The sequence below is a fragment of the Panthera pardus genome, unplaced genomic scaffold, assembly GCF_024362965.1.
Source record: "Panthera pardus isolate Hobbes unplaced genomic scaffold, ASM2436296v1 HiC_scaffold_21, whole genome shotgun sequence".
Classification (NCBI taxonomy): domain Eukaryota; kingdom Metazoa; phylum Chordata; class Mammalia; order Carnivora; family Felidae; genus Panthera; species Panthera pardus.
In genome coordinates this window covers 27,951,074-27,965,895 of record NW_026526777.1, presented here as the reverse complement: position 1 = coordinate 27,965,895, position 14,822 = coordinate 27,951,074, and the positions used below count along the sequence as shown (strand labels likewise).

The 14,822-nt window shown below is 55.1% G+C and overlaps 1 protein-coding gene across 5 annotated transcripts in view; it reads right to left on the bottom strand.

Moving 5' to 3' along the window:
- The window catches only part of SYT2 (synaptotagmin 2), a 103,284-nt gene that overhangs the window by 26,618 nt on the left and 61,844 nt on the right, over nt 1-14,822 (bottom strand). Inside the window, exon 1 of one of the 5 annotated variants that reach the window (XM_019431755.2) lies at nt 14,199-14,435. The exons of 3 other annotated variants lie outside the window; for them this stretch is intronic. The gene's annotated coding sequence lies outside the window, so the exon portion shown is untranslated. Of the gene's footprint in view, nt 1-14,163; nt 14,436-14,822 lie in introns of those variants that run through there. One more of the 5 variants, XM_019431748.2, reaches the window with a different exon arrangement.

Genomic DNA, 14,822 nt, shown 5'->3' with positions numbered 1-14,822 from the left:
AGGTGGCCCACCTGCTTCCCCCGTGAGGTGCAGGTGATCCCGCTGAGAGACCGTGGAGCGAAGGCATAAAGAGCCAAAAAGCACCACTCTGGGGAGGCTTCCTGGAAAGGAACCCTGAGCCAGGGATATGGGGGTGGGCTTAGAAAGGGCTGGACAGTTCTAGGCAAGAAATCTGGCAGAGATGGCAGGGGTGGGTTTCTGACAACTGTAAGACAGGATGGGACCACTCACCACCATGACCCTGGAAGGTGCTGGAATGACAGCTGACCTTGGCTGGTGGGTAGGTGGTACAGCACGACACTGCCTTTGGCTCGAGAGACCCCACCTTCTTTTTTTTTGTTTTTAATGTTACGTTTTTAACTTTATTCATTTTTGAGAGAGAAAGAGCATGTGCACAAGTGGGGGAGGGGCAAAGAGAAAGCGGGAGACACAGAATCCAAAGCAGGCTCCAGGCTCCAAGCTGTCAGCACAGAGCCTCACACGGGGCTCGAACCCACGAACCATGAGATCATGACCTGAGCCGAAGTCGGACACTTAAGCAACTGAGCCACCCAGGAGCCTCGAGAGACCCCACCTTCTGGGACGTACTCCACAGAGCCAGACCTGGGGCAGGACAGCCTCCCTGGCCCAGGACACCAGAGGCCTCTAGGCTTTCTCTCACGGGAGCTGAAGCATCACTCTACACTCACCATCGCCAAGCACACGGAGAATGGGCCCTGCGGTAGCCAGGTATACAATGCACAGGTGTCCAGCTCTCTGCCCGAGGCCGGAAGGAAGCGGACAGAGGATCCTCCCCTTCATACAACCGGTGGCACCGAGCCCCGCGGAGCGCGGGCCTGGATGAGGCCCAGCCGCCCTCATGCACAGCAACCTCCAACCTCGGCGCCCAGCCTCCCGCATCATTTCTGAAGGTCCACACACAACACATGTCACAGCAGGAGACGCTGAGAGCCAGAGGGAGGAAGTGACTTGCCCACGGCCACAGAGTTCATTCCCGATTCCGTGGTCTTCTAAGCCAGTGACATCCTCAGGCTTGGTCGGAGAGTTTCCAGGGGTTTCGTCTCCCTGCGGGGTGGCCCCAGGTTAGAGCTTTAACTGGAACTCCTGGTGTGGCTCCCATCAGACCCCCAGTCCCTGGCGCGGGAGGCAGCATTTAACCTTTTCCCCACATGGAGCTGGTCTGTTTCGGTATTTCTAATTTTCTGCCACATATTCAAGGTGCCACACACCTGAAGCAGGAAGGGCTTCAGGCATCTGACTTCAGTTTTCTCTACCAGCCCGCCCGCCTCTTCTTGGTGCCCACTCCCCCGAGCAACGTCACCTCCCAGGTGAGGACCACAGCGCTGTTCCTTCAGCCCGTGTCCCGGACACCGCGCCGTGGACCCTCCACTTCCCCTCTCCGACTCCAGCAGTGTGGCTGGAGCAGAAGCTGAGCTCTTCCTCTGCTGGGGGCTCCCCCATCTCATGGTGGGGAGAACAGATTCAGCCTCAAAATGAGGGAGGAGTTCTACACAGCGCTTCCAAAAATCCTGAGAGGATGGCGAGTTCCGTGAGGTAACAAGTGCCCCGTCACGAAGGGTGTTCAGGCTGAGATTAGAAACTACTGGAAGGGGGGCCATAGACAGGGGACACAGCGTTGGCCTAGATGAAGTTCAAGGTCCCGTCTCCAACCTTGTGAGTCTCCAAATCTCTCACCCCTCCGTCCCACCCCTCACTGTCAATTGGCCTCATTCATCCAGGCCCTGCCAGCTCTCCAGGCACTTCGTCCTCAAGGAAGGCCACCACCCAAGTCCACGGGGGAGCTCAACAGTCCTCTTTATGACACGCCACACTCGCGTAGGGATGGCTCGGGGATGCTGAAATTAAATACAAAATGGAGACCAGACTCGAGAATTCCCTGAGCAGACAAGACCATTTAGGCCACATCAGCAAAACTAAATCTAGCTTATTTCATGAACACAAGCAAATTTTAACTTAGATTAGTTCTTGTGAATGCCTCTGATAATCATAAAAAAAAAAAAACAACACAAAACCAAGTCGTTCTTCCTAAAAATGGTATAAGATAATCATCTTTATGCAAGCCCCTGCCAAGCGGAAACCCCCACGGTAATAAGCACTTGAGGTAAAGAGTAGACTATTTCCTTCCCATTTGATAAGCCGTCCTGTGCTGTCCTGTCCCTGAGCTTCTTACCAGTATTTGAATTTAAGAGCTCTCAGTTCACGAACTGTTCTTAAATGCATCATAAACTCTTGCTAAATACTATTTAATGGTTTGGCGGTTTAAATTTTGCCATTTCTGGGTTTTTGACAGGGGTTGGGGTAGGATGGGGGGAACACAGGACAAAGGACAGCATATCTGGAAGAGGCCAGGTCCGGGGGTGCTGGATTCCGAGGTTGCCACCACCAGGGGAGTTTAGGGGCACACCGCAGGGTGAGTCCTCGTGAGTGGAGTCTGGACCCAGGTGGGCAACAGCCCAGCTCTGGCCTCCCAGTTGGGGGCGGTTGTCAAGTGAAAAGGGAGCCAGCTTAGCTCTCTGAGGTTCATTAGAGAAAAAGGTGAATGTTGAAGACGTGTCATGGCAGGCAGCTCATTAAGCCCACGGAGCTTAAAAATAGTGAGGCATGCAGGCATTGGGGGGAGGGGCGCTGGGGACCGAAACTCCAGCTCGGCACACCAAAGGCAGGGACGGCAAACCCTGGAGACGCTGAAGCCATCGCCAGTGTAAGGAAGGCTGCTCAGCCATCACCCGAATTCTCTGGGCAAGCTAGGAGCGGGACCCTGTTGGAGATGCCACGCCCCACTGGGCCAGGAGAAGGTGAGGCCCGGAGGATCACTGAGCTCCTGGCAGAGGTAAAAAGAGATAAGACACACTGACACATGCCTACCCCGGAGGAATTCAGAGGCCACCCGCTCAGAGATACTCTACTTGGTTTCCCTGGATCCGTGCATCCCTCCAAAGGCCTTTACACCACCTCTCTTATCGGCCTGCTGTGCAGGCTTTGGGACTAGACAGCCTTTGCTCAAACCCTCCCGCTGCCACCTGCCAGCATGGTGACCTCGGAGAAGGCACTCCCCTATCCTGGACCGGGCTCCTCTTTCATGAGATAGAAATGCCACTGATCCCCACCGCATAGAGTTAAATGCACTCTCCATTATGTACTGGGGCTGCAGCAGGACCTCTGACCAGCAGGTTCCAGGAAGCGGGGAATGAGGAGTAAACGGAAGGCCTGGGAAAGGTGGTGGCGCTGGATGGAGGACGCAGAATAACTGCGGCTGCCTTGCTCAGTGGTGCCAGATCGGGCTTGGAAAACACAATTAACGCTCTCACTGAAAAAGGCGCAAGACCAGGGGAACCAGATTCAGAGTCAACTGACACAGGGCACTGACCACGTGCTCAGCACTTTGCCATAAACACTCCCAAACCGGGAGGTGGGGCCAAGCACCAGAAGCCAGCTGGGTAGTTGACAGGTGCGAGGGCCGCGTTGACCCTAGGGAGCCGGATTTCAGAAGTGCAGGAGTCCGGAGAAGGGTAACCAAGAAGGAGGTGGGGAGGTATGGAGGTCAAATGGCTCTTTCCTGGCTTGGATCCTAGGAGAAGGTCCCCGGCCCACGACAAGGGCTCTATGATGAAGGGGGTGGGAGGTCTCGCCCACCACCTGACTCAGCCTCCAACCTGGCCTGTTAACACACTGAGTGGGCGAAGTCTGAGCACCCACAGTGACCTGAGACCCTGGACTTGTACTCCAGGCTTCACTTCCCGCCCCCCCCACCCCCGCCCTGGGGGGCTAGGACTGCTGAGGAGACAGGATGGAACTTACATAGGACGAAAGAGCTGCAAGGCACCTCAGTGAACAATGGTACTCCAGCCCCTCACTGAACAATGGGGAAACCCAGGCCCAGAGAAGGGAGATTGCTTTCAAGTCCGTGAGAGAGTCAGAGCTAGAATCCAGGACACTTTCCACTACACTGCACTTCCTACACCCTGACCCTGCCTCTTAAATTCCACACTGAAAAGCTTTATATACTGGGAGGAAACGGACAGAGGCTCAAAGGGACACAGAGGTTCCTACAGCCACACAACAGGTCAGACAGAGGAATGCGGGGCGTCTGGTCATCTTTCCCAGGATGCAACACTTATTGAGTATCTACTGTAGGCCAGGCGGTAGGCTGGCAACACTCTCGTACGTTATCCCATTTACTCGCATATAGAAGCAAGGTGGTGAAACAGCTACCACCAGACTGTCCGGCTCAAGTCCTGGCTCTGTCAGCTGAGTGTCCTTGGACAAGTTATTTGATGTCTCTGAACCTCATTCTGTAACATGAGGCTAATAATTGTACCTACTTTATAGAGTATAAGGAGATAATCCATATAAAATACTTAGAACAGGGTGTGATAAAAGTTAGCTTTCAAAATAAGTATACCATTTGAATTGATGAATCACTGAGTTCTACTCCTGAACCCAATATTGCACTGTATGTGAACTAACTAGGATTTAAATAAAAATTTGGCAGAAAAAAAAAAAAAATAAAGGCTACCTAAGATATAAAACTTATTTTGAATGAAAAAAAAAAACAAAACAAAAAACTATACCATTCGACCCAGCAATTCCACTCCTCGGTACGTACCCAAGAGAAATGAAAATATACGTTCTCTCAAAAGTCTTTACATGAAAGGCGCCTGGCTGGGTCAGTGAGTAGAGTGGGCAACTCTTGATCTCAGGGTTGTAAGTTCAAGCCCCACGTTGGGTGTAGAGATTACTTAAAAAAACAAAACAAAACAAAACCTTTACATGAATGTTCATCGTACCTGTAATAGTTCATAATAGTCAAAATCCAACCCAGGGGCGCCTGGGTGGCTGGTCAGTTGAGCGTCCGACTTCGGCTCAGGTCATGATCTCACGGTCTGTGGGTTCGAGCCCCGCGTCGGGCTCTGTGCTGACAGCTCAGAGCCTGGAGCCTGTTTCAGATTCTGTGTCTCCCTCTCTCTGTGACCCTCCCCCGTTCATGCTCTGTCTCTCTCTGTCTCAAAAATAAATAAATGCTAAAAAAAAATTAAAAAAAAAAAATCCAACCCAAAGGTCCATCAACTGATAAAAGGATAACTCGCTGTGGTATATCCATACAACGGACTATTATTCAGCAGTAAATAGAAAGGAGATAGTGATGCCTGGTGCACCATGGAGGAGCCCTGACCACATGATGTAAGGAAAAGAAACCAGACACAAAAGAACATATATTATACGATTCTATTTATATGAAATGTTCCAAAGAGACAGATGTATAGAGGCAGGCAATAGATTATCATTTGGTTAAAGCTTGAGGAAAGGAAGAATAGGGGAATGACTGCTAATGTGTACAGTTTTTCTCTTTGGGGTGGGAAAAAAATGTTCTGAAATTAGATCGTGGTGGCAGTTTGCACAACTCTGTGACTGTACTAAAAACCACCGAATCGTGCACTTTAAAGGAGTGAATTGTGTGGTATGTGAATATCTCGATACATCTTTTTTTTTTTTTTTAAGTAAAAAATCTATATGCCCCCTATAAAGTAAGGAGTGTCTGATCACATTTGGGGGGGGGAGGGCGATGAGGTTCAAAGAGATCCAGCACTTGCCCCAGTACGGCTAGCCGGTTGCAGGATCTGACTTCGGGCTTTGTGTTAATGGACTCCAAGTCCAGGGCTCTTTCCTGAAGCTTCTGCTAAGACCTAATCCAGCCTGGACTCCCAAATGTCTTGGGAAAATCTTCCATTCCCACCCCTGGCAAGGCCACTCAGCAAATTCTCTTTGCTATCTAATCTAAGTCCTTCCAACTTCCAGAGGTATGAGGTACAGGGAAATTTGAGGTCAAGGCCAAGGTCACAGGAGATAGGCACCAGGCTGCGACCCTGCATTTCTAGCCAATGCCCAATGCCTTCTTTAGGAAGCCTGGGGAAAATGGAGCAGATGAAATACAGTGGACTCTGAGGCATGAGCTCACGGCTGACTTTGGAGGTGACCTTGGCAAAGCAACCTCATCTCTGGGGCTCTTGGTAAAATGATATTTGGAAAGAAGCTCTGAGGAGGGCTCCAGAGGCGACATTTCCAAGGCCCTGAGTAATTCTGAAATAAAGTGGCCTCCCCTCTCCATACCTGCCACTCACCCCAGATGACCAGCCCCGGGAGGACGGCGGACATCACTCAGCAGCTGGTCTGGGATCCCTGCGGTCTTCAGCAGAGAACTCTGGTGACAACACCTGAGACCCCTGGCCTAATCATCAACCCAGTACTATCAGCAGGTCAGGTGGGCACCATGTCCCACGCTGGGAAGGAGACAGACGAGGGAGGGGACAAAAGCGCTATCAACCAGGGTCCCTGACTTACTTGGCAGGACAGGTACTGAATATGACGTCGAGTCGATGCCCTGCTTCCAGGCAGCCCCCTTCCCTGCCTGCCCTGCCCGGCAGATAGCCTGGCCGAGGGTAGGAGGAGGAAGAGCTGCCTGCTTTGGCCCCCCCCAAGGGAAGGCATCACCCCGGTCTGTCTGGGGTTCCTGGCCAGGGTGTTCCGGCTTCAAGGAGATGTTCTCTCCAGCCCTCCTGTTCTCTGCTTGCACAACTATGGCCTGTGTCTAGAAACACTCCTGCCCCACCGCTAAGAAGCTTCTGGAGACACAAAACCACCACCCCTTTTCCCGGCCAGATGGAAAAGAGCAGACACAGAGAGACCAGATTCAGCCCAGAGTCACCCAGAGTCCGAGGGGCCTCCCTGGGAGAGTGGCCCACTGGGTTTGGTGCCATTTGTAGAAGGTCCAACAGGCCAGGGGCGCCTGGGTGGCTCAGTCGGTTGAGCGGCCGACTTCGGCTCAGGTCATGATCTCGCGGTCCGTGAGTTCGAGCCCTGCGTCGGGCTCTGTGCTGACAGCTCAGAGCCTGGAGCCTGTTTCGGATTCTGTGTCTCCCTCTCTCTGACCCTCCCCCGTTCATGCTCTGTCTCTCTCTGTCTCAAAAATAAAATAAACGTTAAAAAAAAAAAAAAAAGGTCCAACAGGCCAGAGCCTCAGCCAGGAAGCCTGCATGTGTCCCACATGTCCCACATGCATGTGTCCTACATGGTGACAGGAAGACACCAATGTGTGCATCCTCCAGGCCGACTGGTTTTTTCAGACTATCATCACCCACTTCACTTCCCAGGATGTCTTGGAAAAGGTGAGGGGGACAGTCATCCTTCTCCACATTTTCAAATGGGACCAAACAGCTTGTGTGGGACCATATGTACTAATTTAGCAGTGAATTTGCTGGATTCCAGATCCTTCTATTCAAATACAGTTACACCCCTGCCTCACCCCACCCCTAGCTCCAGTGTTACATTTCTTTTTCTACAAATTGCCCCGTTCAGTTTTAAGAAACACCATAACAATAGCTAAATCTTTTTTTTAATGTTTATTTATTCTGAGGAGGGGGCAGACAGAGAGAGAGGGGGGGAGAGAGAGAATCCCAAGCAGGCTCTGCACTGTCCTCGCAGAGCCCGATGAGGGGCTCGATCTCACAGACTGTGAGATCATGGCCTGAGCCGGAAATTAAGAGCCAGATGCTTAACGGACTGAGCCACCCAAGCTCCCCAACAATAGCTAAATCTTTATTAGCACCACATGCCAGGTAGTCACTATTGTTAGAGCTTTTAATATAAATATTAATACACTCAATCCTTATATCAACCCTAAGGCATACCAATGAATTTAACTCCATGTTAAAGATGAAGAAATTGAGTACCAAGTGTTTAAACGACAAGATCCCAGTGGAGCTGGGATTTGAACCCAGGCAACCTGGCGCCCTGGCACCTGAGCTCTCGACCACTGCGCAACAGTGCCAAGTATCTATGGGGTACGAGGAACTATATGTTCCAAGTACACCTAAAAGATGGGCTAAGGTCCCACGGCAGGCTCAGAAAGTCTGCTCAAGATGGAGCATAGTTGCAGGAAATCCGCTGCAGGGAAGCTGGGCTGTGCTCTTGCCCAGGGGCCGTGTGCTGGGGGGGGAGGGGGGGGCTGGGGACAGGCTGCAATCTGTCTCTGAGCAGCTGAGTCCCAGCCCCAGCCAAGCAGTAGGGAGCAGGCTGAAGGCAGGCTGGGAGCTGGGAGCCCTGGCCGGCCCCACGGTGAGCAGCAGCTGGGAGGGACTCTCCTGCCTCCTAGCTGCTTATAATACTGCAGTATCCCCTGTGGGTGTGGGGCTGGCTGGGTAGAAGCCCAGGACCCTCCTTCTCTCCCCCACCACCCCCCACCCAGACTCAGTCACTCAGCCCCAAGCCCACAGCAGCCGGCAGAGCTGGCCACCCTGGGATGGGAGGTCACACTGGCTCTATGGTCTCCAGGGACTACCAGTCCTGCTGATCAGTTTGGGAGCCATGGCACCATGTTTAGTCCAGGAAGCCTCTTGGCCGGCAGGTAAGAAAGCTAGCTCACTCCCAGAGTGGGGAGTGAGCTGGATGGATCCACTCTCCCCCCCCCCCCGCCCCCGCTGTCTCCCCCTAGCAGATTCACCGAGGGCTGGTGAGTCCCCAGCATGGGAAGTCCTCCCTTGTACCTCACACCTTACATGAGCCCTTCCTGCTGCAGTATCGCCCCGTCGCCTCAGACCAGGAGCCTTCTGCTTGCGAATGCACCCTTTGTTAAATCCCTAAGATGCGACTCCATGAGCAACACAGCAATCACAAAAGCCATTAAAGCAGCCGGCAGCTGCCGCCGGGTTCAAGAATTTCATTTCAGTTGAGGAAAGGCTGGGGGCTTCAGCCCTCCTCCCCCTAGCCCCTACTCAACTTCAGGACCCAGAGGAAGCAGGAGGCAGAGGAAAAAAATAAAAAGGAAAGATAACAAAACAAAGGCATGGGGGGTGGGGGGGGAATCATTCACAGCCTCTCCTGACCTGCCAAGGACTTTTTCCACATCTTTCCCTGGGCTCAGGGGCCCAGATAAGGAAGCGAGCCTTTCTCGCAGCTTCTGCACGGCTCTCTGCCTGAGCTTTGCTCAATGGGCCATCTGCTCCGAGGCCTCTCTGCAAAAGCTTTAAAAGTCCCATTTCTCCAGGGAGCTGAAAGCTGGGGAGGCGTCAGCTGCAAACAATAGGGGAAATTTATTAGGGATCAGCGCTGCCAGGAGGACAGTGCCTGCGGATGGGGCCCGGAAGCTGTCCGAGATACAAAGGGTTATTTAATGCAGTAAACCCAAAGGCTCCTTTAGAAGTCAAGTGCTCACACAGGAGGCCCAATACTCTGCAACCTTCCTTTTCAGAATCACTTCTCCCCACCCGCCCCCACTCCCCCAACCCTCATCCCAAGTCAGACTTATTTCCTGTCCTTTGCCACTGGGCAAATATTGACTTTCTTTCACTCAGCCTTGCCAGTGGAACTGAGACCAACGGATCTGGCTATTGTCTCCTTCCTCAGGGAGGGCAAGGCAGGCTGTCAGCAGAACAGCTCCAAGCAGCGGCCGACAGACACGTCAAGAAAGAAAGCCTAGAAGGAAAATCACGGTCCTGGGAGTAACAGTTCTGTCTTTCGTTCTTCTGCTTTGTCTTTCCGTCCTCTGTTCCTTTCTCGAGTGCATTTGCCTTTACCCCGTGGCCACGTAGCGTGTCTGACCCCAGAGAAGCTGCGTGGAAGCGGCGTAACTAGAAGAGCTCTGGGCTCAGACACTGGGCAACCTTCTGCTAGTCTTTTCATTTTCTTGGACCTCAGTGTTCTCATCTGCAAAATGGGAATGTCAGACTTGATGATCTCAGTGCCAGGTCAAGATGTTTCTTCCCGTCAGTGGCCCACGTCCTTTCTGCTGCAGTCAAGGCATCCTTCTTTGAGGTCTGATGGCAGAAGGGCTGGAAGATATCTGCTTGGTGCTTAACGGGGAGAGCGGAAAGAGCACCGGAGGAGGGTCCACGAGTGCAGGCACAGCCCCAGCTCTGGCGCTAACATGATGTGTGATACCGGGCAAAGTTCTCTCCCTCTCTGAGTCTCAGTTTCCCCATAATCAAAGTCAGGGACTCGATAAGATGAACCCTACGGCCTCCTGCAGTGCCTCATGCTGTGGTGCCCCTCACCTAACACACCCCGGTGAGTGGCGATGCCTTTTCTCCAAGACCACATTTTACCGCCCTTTCTTCACAACTAACGCATGGAAGGCTGTCACGCTTCCGGCTTGTATCCCCCTCCTCACCAGAAGCGTTCTGTGAACCTCGCTGTTCTCTCTGGCAGCTCCACACTCTGCCTGCAGCCCCCCCTGTGGTTGAGCTGGCACCTCCACAGGCCCTGTGACAAAAACCAGCTGAGTTCAAACTCCTGAAGCCCCTAGCCAGTGCACAGCAGGAAGAGGATGCGGGAAACCGGGGCCCTTTCTTGGAAGCCTGTGCATGATGACAAGTGCAAGACTGTGGGCTCTGTCCCCACCCTTCCTTTCACCTGAGCCTCCCGTCCTGATGACAGAGAGCCTCAAAAGCCCATTCCTTGTGCAGCACCCAGTTCACAGTAAGAACTCCCCCATATTGCCCGAATTTTATAGAAGTTATTCCCACATAATCTTCATAAGAGCTCTAGGAGATAGGTGATTTTATTCCCATTTCCCAGACGAGATAACTGAGGCTCAGAGAGATTAAGTGATTTGCCCAAATTCACCCAACTAATAAGAAGACAGAGCCAACATGAGAACCCAGGTCTGTCCATCTGCAAAGCCTCTGCTCTTAACGCTCAGCATTCTTACTAAGAAAGAGATGGCTTCACCTCCCCAGGTTGTCACAGAAGTATGACAAAGGGGCGGTGAGTGCTGATGCCCAAATGACTCCAACAAACCTCTCACCCCACCCCACCCAGCCTCACCCGAGGCAGTGCCAACCAGGATCTGAACCAAAAGGGTTAGAAGGACCTTTGATTCATCTAAACCATCTTTTGACTTTGCAAATGAAGAAACTGAGGCCCGTGGGTGGGACTTGCCTAAGGTCACATCACACAGTGAGTCTGGGGTACCCCAAGTCCTGGCCCTGCCATCCCTGCACCCAGCCCGCTAGGTCTGGCTCTGGGATCTGGGGTCCTGGGAGTCCCCCTGAGGCCAAGCCTTTGCCAGTCCCCCCTCTACCCCCTCACCCCGCCACCCCTTCCCCCTGGCCCAGACATGCCTCTGGCTCCCCCACCTCCAGGGATCCAGTCTCAGCCCTCCCTGGGCCTCAGTTGGCTCCTTCCTTCAGGAAGTGGAGCAAAATGCCCATGTGTCCTCACCACAGAAGGGACCAGAGGTGTGGCAGAAAGTGGGGAAGGGAGAGCTAGAGGCAGACAGGTGTGAGGTTATAGGAAAGTCTAGCCGTTTTTTCCTTTCACATGAAGTTTCTGCTGCAGAATGATCCTAACGGAGAGAGGAAGAGGGAAACAGGGAGAGAGAAAGAGACAGAGATAGACAGAGACAGGGAGAGAGACAAAGAGACAGAGACAGAGGCAGAGAGGGAGAGAGGCATTGAGGCAGTGCTGCTGTTCCCACCCCACAGGGAAGCTTTGGAAGCTGCAGGGGAGACCCGAGGGCCATGGGCGCAGGGAGGGGCCGCTGCCCTGCCACCTGCTCCCCACGGGCTTTATTGTGATTATGTCCAGTAGATGCTACTCACTGAGGACTCCGAGGGCTCTGCATCGGCCGAAGCACTTTATGTGCTGTTTTGTGTTTAATCCTCACAACAGTCCTAAAATCCCACCACTGTTCTCCTTTCATTTTGACAACTGAGTACGTGAAGCTCCAAGATGTAAAATACTGTAACTTGCTCAAGGTCACGCAGCTAGCAACCAGTAGAGCCCAGGGTCTCGGGAGAGTTCACTGCAGGGGTGTGCAAGGCCTTGAAAGTGGCCCCTTCATATGGACTCTTTAGTCTCGCGTTGTCTCCACCCTGGGGACAGAAGGGCGTGCGAGGGCAAGTGCATGGGAATTCCTGGAGACCAGCCGCCCCCATCACCCAGCCAAACCCACTTCCTGCTACCCAGACACCAGCCCAGAACTTCAGCCACAGAACAGCAAGGCTGGAAGGACCCTGGGAAGTTATCTAGTTCAACCCTCTCAGTGTACAGGTGAGGAAAGCAAGAAAGGGGCTTGCCCAAGGTCACACAAGGTCACACAAATTGGGAGGCAGAGCCTAGAATTAAACTCAGACTTCCTGTCTTTTTTTTTTTTTTTTTAACATTTATTTATTACTGAAAGGCAGAGAGAGTCAGAGCACGAGCAGGGGAGGGGCAGAGGGAGAGGGAGACACAGAATCTGAAGCAGGCTCCAGGCTCTGAGCTGTCAGCACAGAGCCCGAAGCGGGGTTCGAACTCACAAACTGCGCGATCATGACCTGGGCTAAAGTTGGACGCTTAACCGAAGGAGCCACCCAGGTGCCCCTCAGGCCTCCTGTCTTAAACCAGGACTCTCCCTACAACACCCTAAGGCCCAGTGAGAAACTAACGTTTCATCTCCACTGCAGACCAAACCAGAATTCACCCAAGAAGGAGTTAGATGAGGCTTCCCTCTGGCGAAGGGTTGTGAGGTCGGTGGCACAATGGGGTGTTACGGGCTGTTGTAGTGGAGATCTCCCCAGCCAGAGAAGGGATCTTTCTAAACGTGATTCCTTCAGATCATCCTTGCCTGCAGTGGATGCAGCCTAGAGCCGAGAGTCAGACAGCATGATCTTGGGGGGAGGGGGATCCCTGACATCCCCCTTTAACCCATGCGACTCTTAACTGTCACTGGGCATCTTTCCCCCAGGAAGGCTCAGCCCTGCAAGAGGGCTGTGCTAGTGCAGGGAAGCCGACATTCTCACAGCCATACTGGAGATTCTGCAGGTGGGAACAGTTGATAGGTGAGCAGGCTGAGGGTCTCAAGGCCCTGGTGACTTTTTAGGGGGCGGGGGGACCTACAGTTTCCCCAGAGGCTATGTCCCAGGAGGAATGCAGCTGGTGAGGCCACACCCCACCCATTCCTTCCACTGGCCTCCCCAGCATGCTGGGGCATACAGGTGTCAGAACTGGGAGAGACCTTGGGTACCATAAGCTCCAAAACCCATTGAAGAGACTGAGGTTCAGAGGGGTAAGTGAGTGGTCCAAGGTCATAGGCCAGGTCAGAATGGAAGCTTCGTGACTTCCCCTGGAACGCTGGGTACACAGCTCCACACTGCCACCCCCTCCCCAGGAAGTGAGCCTCTCCGCAGAGAGGCCCGCATCAAAGGCATGAATTCCTAAACGCCAAGGCTAGAGGCAGGCGCCCTGCGGACTTGTTCACCAAACACGCTGCCCCCGACCTCTTCCGCGTTCCCGACGGGGGCACCAAGTGTCTCCCTCTTCGTGAGGTTCAGAGAGGTGCAACGACTCGTCCAAGGTCACACAGCAAACTGACTACAGCATGCCCGCCTACTGCCCCGTTGCCCCTTCCCCACCCCCCACCCCGGTCTCTCCAAGCTCTGCGATTTGCCAGAATTCTTGGGACCCTGCTTCCTCCAACGCACGGAGCCGCGGCGTTTGCTGGAGTATGAAAAAGTTTCGAGAAGAGGAAGGGGCGAAGATGCCGCCGCCCATCCCAGACCCGGTCCGCAGCGGCAGGGCAGGGGGCGCGGAAAAGAAGCCAGCTCCGCGCACCGCCAGTGTCCCCAGCTCGTCCCGCTCTGCGCCAGGGGGCTCCCGAGCTCCGAGCGCGGGGCGCTTCGGCTCAGCCTCACTGCGGCGCGGGCGGGGGGTCCCATGCGCGCCCCGCACCCACTTTTCACCCTACGCCCACCTCATCCACTCTCCCCCGCACCGCCTCCCGCGGTTCCCTGCTTGCCCAGGGTGCCCGCGCAGATGCACCGCGGCCTCTCGCGCCTTCTCCCGGCGCGCGTCCCGGGCTCCCCGGGAGGAGAAGCAGGGCAAGGGCGAGGGGTTCCCGGGATAATTCGGGACACCTCCCCCGGGACTAGCCGGGCGGTGCCGACGCAAGTGGATTTTCGGAGCCCACTCCCCCACCGCGGGCTCCGTCCGGCACTTAGTTTATCTGGCTGTGAGCGCCGAGCCCAGAAAGTCGGAGTGTCCCAGTTTGGCGACCCTGCGCCCGCCCGCGCCCCAGGCCCTCCCGGTGGCCGCCGATGGTCGGAGCGCGGCTCCGCTCGGGACCACGGGTTGCCCTCGCAGGGTGTCCCCGCCCGGGGCGCCTCTTACCGGGGACGTTCTTGCGCGGTTCGGCCAGAGCTCACCGAGAGAGCAGAGCGCGGGGACGGCCGGGGTCTCGAAGTCGAGGTCCCCTCTTCCCACTTCGCGGCCGGCCGGGCCGCTGCGGCTCTCCTCCCGCTCCCCGCTCGCCGGCTCGCCCGCGCTCTCTCTCTCTCTGCAGTAGTAACAGCCCGAACCCGCTTCCCCCGCCCGCCAATTGAGATGCTCCTCACATCCGCCTGCACACAGCGCGTGCCGGCCCCTCCGAGGGCGATCCCCGCAAACCGGGACGCAGGGCCCCCGCCCCGGCAATCCCCGCCCCGGGGAGGCCGCCTCCGCGCGCCCCGCGCCCCCCTTTCTCCCGTCCGGATGGCCGGTGGGCGGGGAGGGAGCGGCGACGGGGAAGGGGAGGTGTGTGCGAGGGAGAACGCGCGGCGTGCGGGAGAGGGGTTCAACCCGCCGCGCCCCTAGAGAAGTTTGCGGTGGGTGGGGCCGGCCTCGGGTCCCCGGAGGCCCGCGGGGCTCCAGGGGCAATGCGGAGGCGTCCCCTCCCACTCCGCGCCCTCCTGCGACACTCCCCACCCCACCCGCGCCACCCACGAGCTTTACGAGCCTCTGGGGAGCGGGGATTGGCTGGGGGAGGGGCGGCGGGGAGGGGGATCTCTGCG